Source organism: Lutra lutra, chromosome 7, assembly GCF_902655055.1.
Source record: "Lutra lutra chromosome 7, mLutLut1.2, whole genome shotgun sequence".
Taxonomy (NCBI): Eukaryota; Metazoa; Chordata; class Mammalia; order Carnivora; family Mustelidae; genus Lutra; species Lutra lutra.
The window spans coordinates 56,927,649-56,941,509 of NC_062284.1; the positions used below are offsets into that span (position 1 = coordinate 56,927,649).

Genomic DNA, 13,861 nt, shown 5'->3' on the forward strand with positions numbered 1-13,861 from the left:
ACACAGCTGCTTTTTGCATATAAATGAGCACTGGATACAACTATACATGTAGATAAATACTCTGAAAAGGGGGGGGGGGCAGGCGGGCTAAAAAAAAAAACCCAAAACAACCCTGAGTTTTTTCCTGTTTAATTATAATCCCATGTTCTCTTTTTTTTTTTTTTTAAGATTTTATTTATTTATTTGACAGACAGAGATCACAGTAGTCAGAGAGGCAGGCAGAGAGAGAGGCGGGGAAGCAGGCTCCCGGCTGAGCAGAGAACCTGATGCGCCTCGATCCCAGCACCTGGGATCATGGCCTGAGCCGAAGGCAGAGGCTTAACCCACTGAGACACCCAGGAGCCCCTATAATCCCATGTTCTTAAAATGTTTTAGAATTTATATGATTTTTAAAAACATGGGAGAGAGTGCCTGTGATCTCTCTCTGTCAAATAAATAAATAAAATCTTAAAGAAAGGGGTGGGGAGAAAGATCATTATCAGTCCAGGGGATATGAAAAAGTCAAAGATATTACCCAAGTCTTTACCATAGTTATCCACTGGTACTAGTAAATAAAGCAAGCAACTCCTACCATAGCAAAAAAAACTATTAATGAGCCATCAAAAAAACAGGTCAGTTATCAGTATTTATTTTGGAATTCCCCATAGTTTTATCTTATCAAGTTGTTTTTCCTTCCCCCTTTTAAAGCAGCCTGTTTAGTGAAAGTTGACTGAATCAAGATGGGGACAGAACGAGGTACTGTCACAATGCTGATCTGTCTTTGTGCATATACTGCCCATGACTGTTTCACCTAAACACATAATTACTTTACATATAAAGTGTTTCTAAAGTAGATGAAAACAATCACTTTGTAAGTGTCCAATTTGTTTTCAGAACGTCAAGTCATCAGTAACTAGAGCACCTTTAAAATGTCTTTCAACATACTTATGAATATGTTTCTTCCAGTAAGTATAGAAGATTATCAACTATCTAATCTATGTCCTCACCAAACAAGATGAGAAAATATATATGTACATAAAAATACATGTTTTCATGACTCCGGATATTTATTGACTAAACATTTACTCATTTAAGATAAAAGTGATTAAATACTGAAATAGCAAACCATTTGATAGTATTTTGCCTTTTACCACCATAATTAAATGTTATGCTGAGTAAATCCAAATGAATTAAAAACTTGTGGACTAAAAGAAAATACAAACACACACACAAAAAGAATTTACATTACATTACCTTACAAAAGAATAAGAATATATGCTAATATATATTTATAACTTAAATATTACATGTGGCTACTTTCTTCCTAACTTGGACAGCAAATCAGAAAATATTGAGAAAAAGGACTCAATGGCCATGCATCCCAGCCAGTCAATTGTCCCCACCGCACCTCAGGCCAAGGTTTCAACAGACCTCACCAAAATGCTCTCTCAAGTGGAACACACCTTGGAAACCATGATGTTCACGTTTCACGAGTTTGCTGGGGATAAAGGCTGCTTAACAAAGGAGGATCTGAGAGTACTCATGGAAAAGGAGTTCCCTGGATTTTTGGAAAATCAAAAAGACCCTCTGGCCGTGGACAAAATAAGGAAGGACCTTGACCTGCGCCTAGATGGCAAAGTGGGCTTCCAGAGCTGCTTCTCGCTATCTCAGGGCTCACCATCACATGCACTGACTATTTTGTAATACACATGAAGCAGAAGGGAAAGACACAGGCAACAATGAGCAACACTCCCGCCCACTGAGAGTTCTCTAGAAGGGTCTCTTAAGGAATCTGTCCTACAGCTTCCCCCAGTATAAATTCCATGAGCACACTGGGACCCTCAGAAATTGTACAAGTAAAATCCAACCCCCATTTGAGAAGCAGAGAAAGAAAAGTCAGATAAGCTTTTGATTTTTATATTGCTTACATCCTCTTGCCCTCAGTAAACAAATTCCTTTTCTAGTTTCTCAAAAAAAGGAAACAAAAATTAAGAAAAGGTTACTCTTGCCGTGGGTAGCCAAGCTGACCTCAGTAGGAAGTGTTTTTCTAATTACCTTTCTACCATGTTTCATCAGCTTATCAGGTTGGATAAAACGGTGGAATAATGGGAACATATTAAAAATATGAATATGTGAAATTACTGAATTGGCTATATATTTTCTAACCTAGTAAGTGAAAAGATTTTATAGAAAGCGATAGCTACCTCTTATTCCTCCTGATTTGTATATTAGAAATTGATGACCTATCTTTACATTCTTAGAAACAAATAACCCAGGGTACCTGGGTGGCTCCATCATTAAGCATCTGCCTTTGGCTCAGGTCATGATCCCAGAGTCCTGGGATAGAGCCCTGCATCAGGCTCCCTGATCTGCGGGAAGCCTGCTTCTCCCTCTCCCACTCCCCCTGGCTTGTGTTCCCTCTCTCACTGTCTCTCTGTGTAAATAAATAAATAAAATCTTAAAAAAAAAAAAAAAGGAAAAGAAACAAATAATTCTATTTTTTGCACAAAAATATTTCTTACAAGGATTTAAGAAGCCCTGAAAATGGTTGTCTCCACAAAAACTGGACTTTAAAAGGACAACCCTTTAATGTAGCTGAATTCAACTAGTATAAACCAGTATGGCCAGCTTGTGTTCTAATTAGTTGAGCATTCTTTCTGATTGTTGACTGGTCAACAGTTTGGATATCGCTTCTGACTTTTCTACATGATGGACAAAGTCCTTTAACGTTTCTGATATATGCTTGCTAGGTTGTATCTTTGGTAGATGAACTCAAGTTTGACACATATTCCTCTAAAATATATAGAGCATAAATATTTTAATTTTTTAATTTATTTAAGAGCATAAATATTTTAGCACAAGGTGGGTTGACCATAGGCTTTCATTCGAAACTGGGTAGTTTGAGGTAAAGTCTAAAGGTATCTTCACTACTCGTGTGTTCCAGACGAAATCATATGCATTATTTAAATATCTAAAAAATTTAAATACTCTTATTTGAGTAATTGGAAATATACCCTCATAGCAACATAAGCTGAGTGGGTTTAGTTTTCTAAGAAGTTAAAACACTTAAGGATTGCCACATGGCAAGAAATAAGCCACAAATGGCCTTTAGATTCTAGCAGAAAATCATTAAGAAAATCCAAGGTTATTATTCTTATATATATACCATCAAACTGTTGATTAAACTTTATCTAAACAAGAATATTTTCTTGGGACACCTGGGTGGCTCAGTAGGTTGGGTTTCTGCCTCCGGCTCAGGTCATGATCTCAGGGTCCTGATATTGAGCCCCACATCAGGCTCTCTGCTCAGCGGGGAGCCTGACCCCCACCCCCGCCACCCCCGTCTGCTGCTCTGCCTACTTGTGATCTCTCTCTCTGTCAAATAAATAAATAAAATCTTAAAAAAACAAGAATATTTTCTTAAGAAAAGAGAGAAGAGACGGCAAGAGGTAAATAGGAGGAACCAAAAATTATCTCAAAGAGGTCAAAAGTATGAATAGAAATCACCATCCAACTAACAACCCTGCTTCCCCATGTAAGATCATGACTTGGTTTTGGCCTGGATATTGGAGAAATCTAGACTAGCAAACCCTCCACCTTTGAACAGTCCCAGCTGACAATCAGTATCCATTTAGTATCAAGTCTGACCTGGCAGAGACTAAACAAAAGAATTTTCAATTCAGCTATTTGGACATTAAAAATTTTCATTGAGTGTACACTACAAGAGAGAAATTCTGGCAGAAAAAAATGTTTATACATTTTTATACCACTGCTTTATAAGGTCTTCATCTTTTTTCGAACCTACCCAGCCAATTTTGAAATGGCCTGAAAATACTATTATAAAGAATGTGTAAACCTATGTGCAATTTTATCCAAGTGATATTTGTACCGTTCTAGAAACAATAATGGATAGCTGTCAGGTTCTGGATTAGAGATCTAAGAAGTCAGGTATCTAGAGCAATGGAGAAACAGATTGAGACTGGTATTTTGACATTTCCCAGGTTATGTTCTCTTTTCTCTTCCTTGAGCTCTTTGAATACATTCTCCCCTTTCATTTTAAGTGACTGACGTGCCGCCAATGTTACAGAACCTAGAACTACTTCCTGGAGACATTACTTTTTTTTAACTCCTTGGACATTTGGGAATACAATTTATAGCAAGTAGATATACTGTAAATTGAATTGCTAAGGGAGTTTGCTCTTTGCTTAAGTAAGTTCTTTCATAAGATGAATAATGTTCTTACAAAGCAATTAATACCACCAGTGGCGTAATGCTCCTCTAACTTTTATGAACAAATTTAGATGTTACAAGAAATACCGTATGAAAACTTCTGATGGATTTATTAATAAGAACTTGGATTTACACTTGTTTTGTTCACTGCTGTATGCCTAGCTTATAGAAAAGTACTTGGGAGAGTAATATAAGCTCAATAAATAACTGGGAAATGAATAAATGAATGAACACTTTCAAGGCCTGACCTGAGACAAAAGCACGGAGTCTCATTTCAAGTGCACAAGGGAAGCAGGAGAAATATCAGTGTTTAGGCTTTTACCTTCTCACATGAGTAGTTAGAACCACTCAGTTGGGAGGAGGCTAATGGCAAGGGGATGGGAAGTTTCTGCATGTTACAGATTTAAAAGCATACTCTCTATCAATTTGTTTACACTATTGAAAATCAAAATTGTTTTTTTCCGCAAGGAATTATATATTTTTAGGCCCATATTGACTAAGATATAAGAGGGAAAAACCCGTAGAAAGCCCCACAGAACTTCTAACAATAGTCTAGGCAGAAGTATGTGACTGTCATACTAAGGCAGTAACACTTTCCATGATTTAATACCCTAGCGGATAAACATTTATATTTAAAGTGTAGATACATTTTGGAAACACTCAACTGACTCAGGAAACACATGTGCTTTGATGCCATCGGGTCATACTTCAGGTGGAGCCCCAGGAAATTTTTTGGAAAGTACTGGGAGAAATAGGTTGGAAGGAGGGAGAGAGAGCACATAAATCCATTAGCAATTGCATTTATAGCTCTTCCCATCTGTCATTTTCAAAGCATTTTTCTTATATTAGCCACTGAAGTTGTAAGTACACATGGCTCGCATCCATTGTCTCCTCTCACTTGGTAAAGACAAAGTGAACGCAGAAAATGTTAGTGACTTATCACTCGTTCATGACCCAGGTGGAAATAAATGCAAAGACTTAAGCCACAAGTTCGTAATTTCCTTCCTTGTGCTGAAAATCTATGAGGACAACTTTTTCCCCAGGAATAACATTTTGCCTTTTAATAGCATCTTCACTCCTACTCTGCACATCAATTAGGGATATGAAAACATGGTTGGAGTTACCTATTATAATCCATTGCATTATAGATTTGATTATGTCAACTTAAGGCAAGAAAGGCCAACTTAGAGAAAAAAAGAATCATGGGACGTAAGCAAGACTTGATGAATTGTATGAGGTCTACAGCTGCCATCAAAATCACGTAACACAATGGGTTTCTATGGTCTTTGTTTTAGTTTTACCAAAGCAAAGTGATTCAGTCATTTTAACTAAAGTCATACCTCCCTATCTCCCCAGAACATAAATGATATTACATTGTCTGCTCTCAGCGGAGACAAAAAGTGGCCTGTATCGTTTAACAAAATTGTCTGAAGAAATTAATAGCTGTACGATAGTCCTAAATAGTTCTATCATTAGATCAGTCATTTTAAACTTTAAAATATGTATGTGCCTCCCACTGGAACGTACACTTGAAAAAGACAACTAGAAAACTTTAACTGAATGAGTCTTGCCCCTACTCAGGCTATATCTGCACGTGTGCAAGAGAGCGGGGAATCTGGAAGCTTCTAGTGACTAAAGTCTGCAACATGCTTCTAGAATGACCAATAGACTAACTAGTCACTCAAATAAGGAAAAGGTTTGGCAAGTCCAAGGGGAAAAGGAGCTTACAATTATTCACCCACCAAAATTTTTTTAAAAAGAAAGAAAGAAAAAAAAACTTATACAGAAATTCAGGACATATCTCACAAGGGGAAGAAGAAACTAAAAAAATTTAAGAGACAAAGCCAGCCTATATAAATTAGAATAATATATGCACAAATCTCTGGAGAAACTCTATTATATCACAATTAATGCAGAGCCTGCAATCAAGCCAGGCTAATTTCAATAGATTCCAAGTTTTGAACAGTTCCTAGACTATCCAAGTGGGAATTTGGCCAGGATGCTGGGGTTAATAATTCATTTTGAGAAAGGCTAATTCTTTGGGAAGCAGCCCACTCTGCAGGAGGAAGCATTTGGCCCATGTGAGCAAATTTGCTCTTCAAGATCACCCTTTATTAGCTCCACAAGACACCTTTCTTTCTTTCTTTCTTTCCTTTTTTTTTTTTTTTTTTTTTGAGAGGGGGTGGGAGGACAGGGGTCAGTTTACTTTCTCATACATGTAGAAATATTTATCATGTTTTCAATAAATATAGAAGACATTCAGGGAAATTCTTCAAGCATATACATTAAATGTTTGGGTTCTTAAAGAACAAATTTTACATCAACATCCAATTACTACGATCTGAGTATAGGGTTGTCAGAGGAGTAGTGGGCAAAATGCACCGCCTCTGGAATCAGACAGTCCTGGCTTTTCATCTTGGCTCCAAACTGTGAAACTCTGAAGAGGCCACTGAATCACTCTAGGATTCAGGTTCTTCACTCCTAAAATAGGAAAACTAATGGTGCCTACTTCATAGGGGTCTTAGGAGGTTTAAATAAGTCATTTGTTAATTGAACAAACAATTACTGAGTGCCAGAAACTGTTTGAGGCCCTGAGAATACAGCAGCAAACAGACGAGATAAATCCCTGAGCTCATGGAATCTGTATTCTGATAAGAGATATATGCAACAAACAACAACAACAACAACAAAACCACACACACAGTCTGCCTAGGACTAAGTTTTATAAAGAAGAACTTGATTAAGGTTATCTCTGAAAGGAGATAGAAAGTGACTAGGGATGCTGTTCTTTTATGTAGGGTAGGTCAGGGAGAACATTCTGGAAAGTAACACCTGAGCAGAGACCTGAATAAAGTCTGAGCTGGCCAGGAGGCTGGGAAGCTGGAGACCAGAGTCCTAAAGCAGGGGAGGGGGACTGTGTGCGTTGTGGAAGGATGGGGCCAGCAAAGCAGCCAATGCCAGACCATCTCAGGTCTTAATGGGTCATCTTAAAGGACTGAAGTGCTAACCTAGCATCTGGCACATAATGGAACACATTACATAACGGCGATTTATTCCCATATTGGGTAAATATAGTCACAGCTCAGAATCTTTTGTTTCCATTGCTCTGCTACGCAGTTGGAAGTATTCTCCGTTAATCCTCTCAGCCTAACATAGCTGATTCCTAACAGACACCTTCACACATTTTAAATGCTCATGAACATCACCATTGTTTCTAACCACAAACTTTTCCTTGCTGTGTGATTATTCAGCATCTTCTTTGTCTGCTAATGGGTCTTAAAAGTGATGGGTTCTTTCAAGCACTTTGGTCAAGGAGAATGGAGGTACACAAAAATAATGGGACATAGTAAGTAAGGAGATGAAGTAATACAGTATCCTTTTTGTTTTCCCCCAGGAACACCCAAGTTTGGGTGTCACTTCCTACTTAGCTGTTTTGGAAGGAAATCTTTCACTGTTCTTCATGTCTCTAAATCTGACTATAATCAAGCACCAGCAACAACCAGGAGCACCCGCAGGAGATACTGAATGAATCATTCCTACCTTTCCCAAAACTTGAATGGCTCCATGTCATCAACAACCAGAGTCTTGGGGCACCTGGGTAGCTCAGTTGGCTAAGCGTCTGACTCTTAATTTTGGCTCAGGTCCTAGTCTCAGGGTTGTGAGATTGAGCCCATATTGCCTCCATGCTAGGTGTGGAGTCTGCTTAAGATACTCTCCCTCCCTCCCTCTGTGATCCCTCCTCCCTCTCACCCCCCTAAAACAAAAACAAAAAACCCAAAACCCAAACAAACAAATAACCAGAGTCTTGGCCTGCATTTGAAGGTCTTTCACATTCTGGGCCCAACCTATCTTCCCAAACTTGCATCACACTACTCTAGAACACATACATAAAATCCTAACTGAACCATACTGGCCTCTCTGTCCATTTTATTCCTGTATTATTGCCATCAAAATATTTGCCATCTTGTAGGTAGTTGAGATGCTCTCCCTTATTTTAGGCTCTCTTCTGGTTTTTATATACGTGGAAGCCTATGTTTCGCAGCCCCTCTCTGCCTCTCTTCCCCATGAATTGGGCAGGGCCATGCTCCTAGTTCAAGACATGTGAACGTGACTAAGGGGGTACATAGGCTCTTTGGGGGCTAAAGAACTCACTTGCTGATATAAATTCCCCAGGTCCTTTCTCTTGCTGTGGTAATCGCGGTACTTGTTGAGATGAGGAGCCACCTTTACATGGAAGGACCTTTACATGCGACCTTGCATATAGAGGACAGCTACCTCAGAGAGTAGCATGAACTCTTCACGGACTTTGTGTGCCAGGAAACAAACACTTATATTAAGCCATTGAGATTCTGGTGCTCTTTGTTGAGGCAGCATAACATAGCCTATGCTGACTGGTATACCATTATTCAAGATCTCCTTTGATCACTACTTTGAAGTGATTCTTCCTCTCTTAAAAAGTCGTATGGAAATAATTTTACTGTTTTTTAGTTGCTGGTAAATTATTGCTTAGTAGGAAGAATCAACACTACTGAAAAGGCTCTTTGATACACTTGGGAGCTCAGAAATGGAGGTTAAAATGAATCCCACAGGGTTCTGAAGGGCTGACAAGCTGTGTTGAGAGCTGCCTAGAAAAAGAGATGGAGAGATGAGTAAGGTTCAGAGGGGATACTTGGAGATGACATGGGTATAAAAAGAATTTTTCAAGTGACACATGTGCTACGTGATGCAACAGTTTCCCATGTCACTGCAAAACTTTAGTAAAATTAGAAAATGCAAAAACTCCTCAGGTGGTTTGATTTCTTCAAGAAGCTGATGAAGGGGCTTAATTTTGCACCAAGATTGTGTAGGGTTAAATCAGTCATTTGAGTGGTCAAAGGAATCAGCTGATATCTGGGTCACACTTCACTTATTAATGAAGCAAATAGGAGAGATCATGTAACCATCTTGGATTATAGATATTGCGGGGCCTTGACTCCCCAGTAAGAGAGTAAGATTCTCAGCAAGAGGAACCATATTTCACACATCTCTTTATTCCTGCAGGTGCTTAACCCCAAACTTTATAGTGGAGGACCCCAGTAAAAATGGACCACGTGAACAGATGACTGCTGCAGATCAAAACTAGTCCCTTCATTTTGCTTTCTCATACCAAAATGTATAACTTACTCTTCTGTTTTACTTTTCTGCTAAAAACATTCTCAGAATATTCTATGATATTTTGTTGATTTTTAGCTTGTAAGTGGTAGCAAATATTTCCTTTCCAGTACAACCTCGCTAATTACACACTGTTCCATTTATTCTCTTAATCTGCACTCTTAGCTGCATTTAATGATCTGAATTTTGTCAGCATGAAGAGAAAGAGCTTCCACAAAGGGTGAGAATTGGGAGGAAATGTAGATAAAAATGAATTTCACTATCTCACTTCCAGTTTATCTTCTCTGCCATCAACATTAAAGTCCTGTTTTTGTCTCTTCAGAAAACCACATGACATTTGAGAATCTTCTCCTCTACTGCACAAATTTCAGAACCATCTGGAATACCTTCCTCCCTTCCTTCTCTCCACCTCCCTGATCGTCCATCCTTTTCTTCCAATACGAAAGTGTTTTTTTCCTTATTTGGCTTACTCTTCTTGTGCTTCTAAGCTCTTTAATTTTATCTTAATTCTCTGGCTACTTTGGTATCATTTAACTGAAGCCAAACTCACACGTACACAGGAGAGTTTGCAATAAATAATACTTGGAGATAAATCGTCTGTGGTATACATCAAAATCAACTTTTCTGGTTTTTAATTCTAAATATTAACGAGAAGTTAAAAGGGCAAAGACTGTCAAGCTGGTACATCCCAGTATATGAAGAAGAGCTAACATAACACATATGTAACTATTTTTAAGTATGTTTGGGCTCTCCATCAGGAAGACTTCTATATGCATAAAAATTAGTAGATTAAACTCACACCTATAATCTTTGAAGATCTTCTCATAATGAAACCAATTTCTTATGACATAATACTTGGGGAGAACATTTGTTAATTTGGCCTGTTTTTGCAAAAAAAAAAAAGTATAGATAAAAAAATGATACATGGCCCTCTCCACGTATTTCTTTTACTTGCTAGAGCTGATGAATTTAAGATTATTGGCAGAGACTATACAAATAATTTACATATATACCCAGTCAAGTTTACAAAGAATGAACTCCCGGTTAAAATCCTGGTATATAATAATGGCTTCATTTCAAAGAGGAAACACGTGTGAGTGTGTCTGTCACACACACGCATGCACACACATGCACACATGTCACACACACACACACACGCATGTGGACACATGCACACATTCTCACTGCCGTGAATTAGAGATGCTCACAATTTAACAAGTATGTATTTCAACATGCCCTTTGCTACTCAAATTAGTGGCAGCATCTGCATGACTGTCCCCAACCTAGTGCAAGGAAAGTGATTCCTTGCCCAGACAAGGGGCTTCTGACACTTGTCTTTATTACCCCATCATAAATTCATAAAGGGATGTCTGCTGTAACCAGTTGGCAAGTTCACTGCATAAACATCAACACCAATTTAATGACTTGTGTACACATCGTAAACTAGAGAATCTTTATACAAAGAAATCAGATAAATCAAACATGAGCTGAGGCTTGGGGAAAGCAATTAAAGCCTTAGTTAAGGTGGCTGGAGGAGGGCACTGTATCACATCAGAGCAGATAATAGAAAATGTGTTAACGTCACTACAGTATGTGTAATTAAATTAATTAGTAATATTAAATGTGTTTAAAGCAACATCTCATCAACATATAAGAGAAATAGACAAGAGCAGATAAATAGATAAGAAACATTTAAAAATTTAAATTTTCCCATTTTGTGTGTTCAAAGATGGGCCAACAACAACAACCAAAAAAACCCCAAAAAACAAAAACCCTGAAACTTCCTAAGAAGTTGATAAAAATAAAACAGGGAGGGGATGTAAAGTTGATCTACTTGCCTCCGGCTAGTAATGGAAAAAAGGAATAGTCAGAACATAAAAACCTCTTTGGCCCTATTTCATTTCCTATAGCATATTGAAATGTTTTGGTGCCAACCCATTTCATTCGAACACCTCAAAGGCTGATAAAAAGTATCTTTAAGGTACATTGTTTTCTGAGCAAGTATTTGCAGTCAATCCCTAAGAAATGCTTAAGCATCACCTGGTAATACAAATTTTAAAATTATTTTTAAAACATCCAAGGAGCTTTTTGCTGAACAAAAATTAGATTGCTTATATGCCAAAGCTCCTCATCAGCTGAAAGCTGGAAGCTAAATTTGGCCATAAGAAACTGGCTTGGAACTTTAGAAGTTCTGGGGCCAGATTCAGCCCTGTATTACTTGCATGGCTTGTTACATGGGGCGGGGGGGGGGCGGGGGAAGGTCTGTTCCAGTGATAGCAAGACTTGCATTTATTCATCTCAAAAGCAATAAGATCTTAGAACGGAGCCTCCATAACACAAAATGCTTTTAAGTTCTCCCTGAGGGGAATACAATATACACAATTTATGTAAAAAGAAGAAAAATGAAAGCTAAGTATTCCAGTTAAGGGTCAGCAATCAATATTTCTTTAACAGCCTAAGCAACATGCATTACTCTTAATACAAATACTTAGGAGACTTTACATTCTCCATAAAGGGGGATTTCCACCTAATTGGGGTTGAAAGTGACAGAATATGCTCTCCCAACTTAGTTTCTATTACTGAAAGATGAAAAACATATTTGGACAGCACTTCGTGGATCCTGTCATCCTTGGTTTAAACTTCTTACCTAAATGTCCTAAGCAACAGGTAACTACCTTTTAATATATCTCATTGGAATATGACAAAGACATTACAACATCAATATGAAGACCATACAGAAACAGGAAAAAAAAATCTGAACACAAAACTAATTGTACTGAGATCATGAGAATATGGCTTTCCTCGGGGAGGGGGGTGCCCAATTTTTTTCATGGTGCTGCATGATGTTGTCAAGGAGAAGTTTTTAAAAAGTAAACCTTGTATTCATTTCAGCAGCACAGAAAAGTTATGATAAGATATTGTAGGTAGATAATGGACCTAAGAAATCAAGTATAAGTAAAAGAACTGAATTTTTTTTTAAAGATTATTTATTTATTTATTTATTTGACAGAGAGAGATCACAAGTAGACAGAGAGGCAGGCAGAGAGAGAGAGAAGCAGGCTCCCTGCTGAGCAGAGAGCCCGATGTGGGACTCGATCCCAGGACCCTGAGATCATGACCTGAGCCGAAGGCAGCGGCCCAACCCACTGAGCCACCCAGGTGCCCAAGAACTGAATTTTTAAAAGCATATATACCCTGTTTAGTTTCTGAGCATTCACTTTGGCCCTCAGCCAATCTATTCTCCATACTGGAGTCAGAATCATCACTGCAAAGTACAGATTTGATCTTGTCACTCTACAGCTTGACATACTTCACTGGATTTCCATTGCTTTCAGGCTAAAGATCAAAATGCTTTTCCGGTACCTGCAAGGAACCAGATGAGCTGAGTGGGAGCCTCCAGAATCATATTGTTCTGTCATCTAGCATCTCCCCTCCATCCATACAACCCTTCCATTTCCACAACTCTAGACGCTTTCTCCTGCCACAGGACCTTTGCACATACTGTCTCTGACTTCTTCCCTTGTGACCTGTCCTTCACCCCTCTAATGCAACATCTTCTCACTTCACATCTACTATTAATTGTTACTGCCCTTTTTGATCAGGTCAATTCCCTCTTAACATATTCTTTCAAAGCTCCCTAATTTCTCCTTAGGGCACTTCCCCAACTGTCCTTTTACCAGTCTATGAGCACCACAAGGGCAACACTTGCATCTATTCTTTTTATCCACCATTATATCTTCAGTGCCTGTCACAGAGGGTGGTTCATAAAGGAAGTGCTTGATTAATACCTGTGGGATGAATGAGTGAGTGAATGAATGTCAAGGTATAATTAAGCTTCTTTAAAAAGCCCACTAAAGCAACCTCAAGGCCTTTCTAGGCAGCTTGAAATGAACTAATAATTCAGAGACTATATCAATACAGGCACTGCTCGATGGCTAGGATTGAATGATTCCATTGTGGTTGGTGAGGCCCAGCTGAAGCATTAAAGGAGGACCATCAAAGAGCCCTTCTGCTCCTCACCAGATCCTTAAAAAGTGGCACAGGGGTACACTGGCTGGATCTTTTGCTTGTGCATGGCCGTTTTCCATACTTAGCCAAGCTGACTCAGAAGTTAAACCTCTTAGAAGGATGAGTTATCCACTTACTGGTTTTTTTTTTTTTTAAGATTTTATTTATTTATTTGACAGAGATCACAAGTAGGCAGAGAGGCAGGCAGAGAGAGAGGAGGAAGCAGGCCTCCCGCTGAGCAGAGAGCCCAATGCGGGGCTCAATCCCAGGACCCCGGGATCATGACCTGAGCCGAAGGCAGAGGCTTAACCCACTGAGCCACCCAGGCGCCCCACACTTACTGGGTTTTTAAATAAAGAAGCCTATTAATTTTTCTTCACATTTGGAGTAAGTAACCAAACAGTGGTCATCTGCAAAGAACTTCTAATTTCTCCCTCCATCTGTATATGCTTTCGTGATGACTATTTTTTAAAATTCATTTATTAGTCCTGTG

At 38.6% G+C, this 13,861-nt stretch overlaps 1 protein-coding gene and 1 pseudogene across 8 annotated transcripts in view; one reads left to right on the forward strand and one right to left on the reverse strand.

The window, feature by feature from the left end:
* The window catches only part of MEIS2 (Meis homeobox 2), a 208,779-nt gene that overhangs the window by 71,327 nt on the left and 123,591 nt on the right, over positions 1-13,861 (reverse strand). The gene's annotated exons all lie outside the window — the stretch shown is intronic.
* On the forward strand, positions 1,399-1,742 carry LOC125103754 (protein S100-A10-like; annotated as a pseudogene).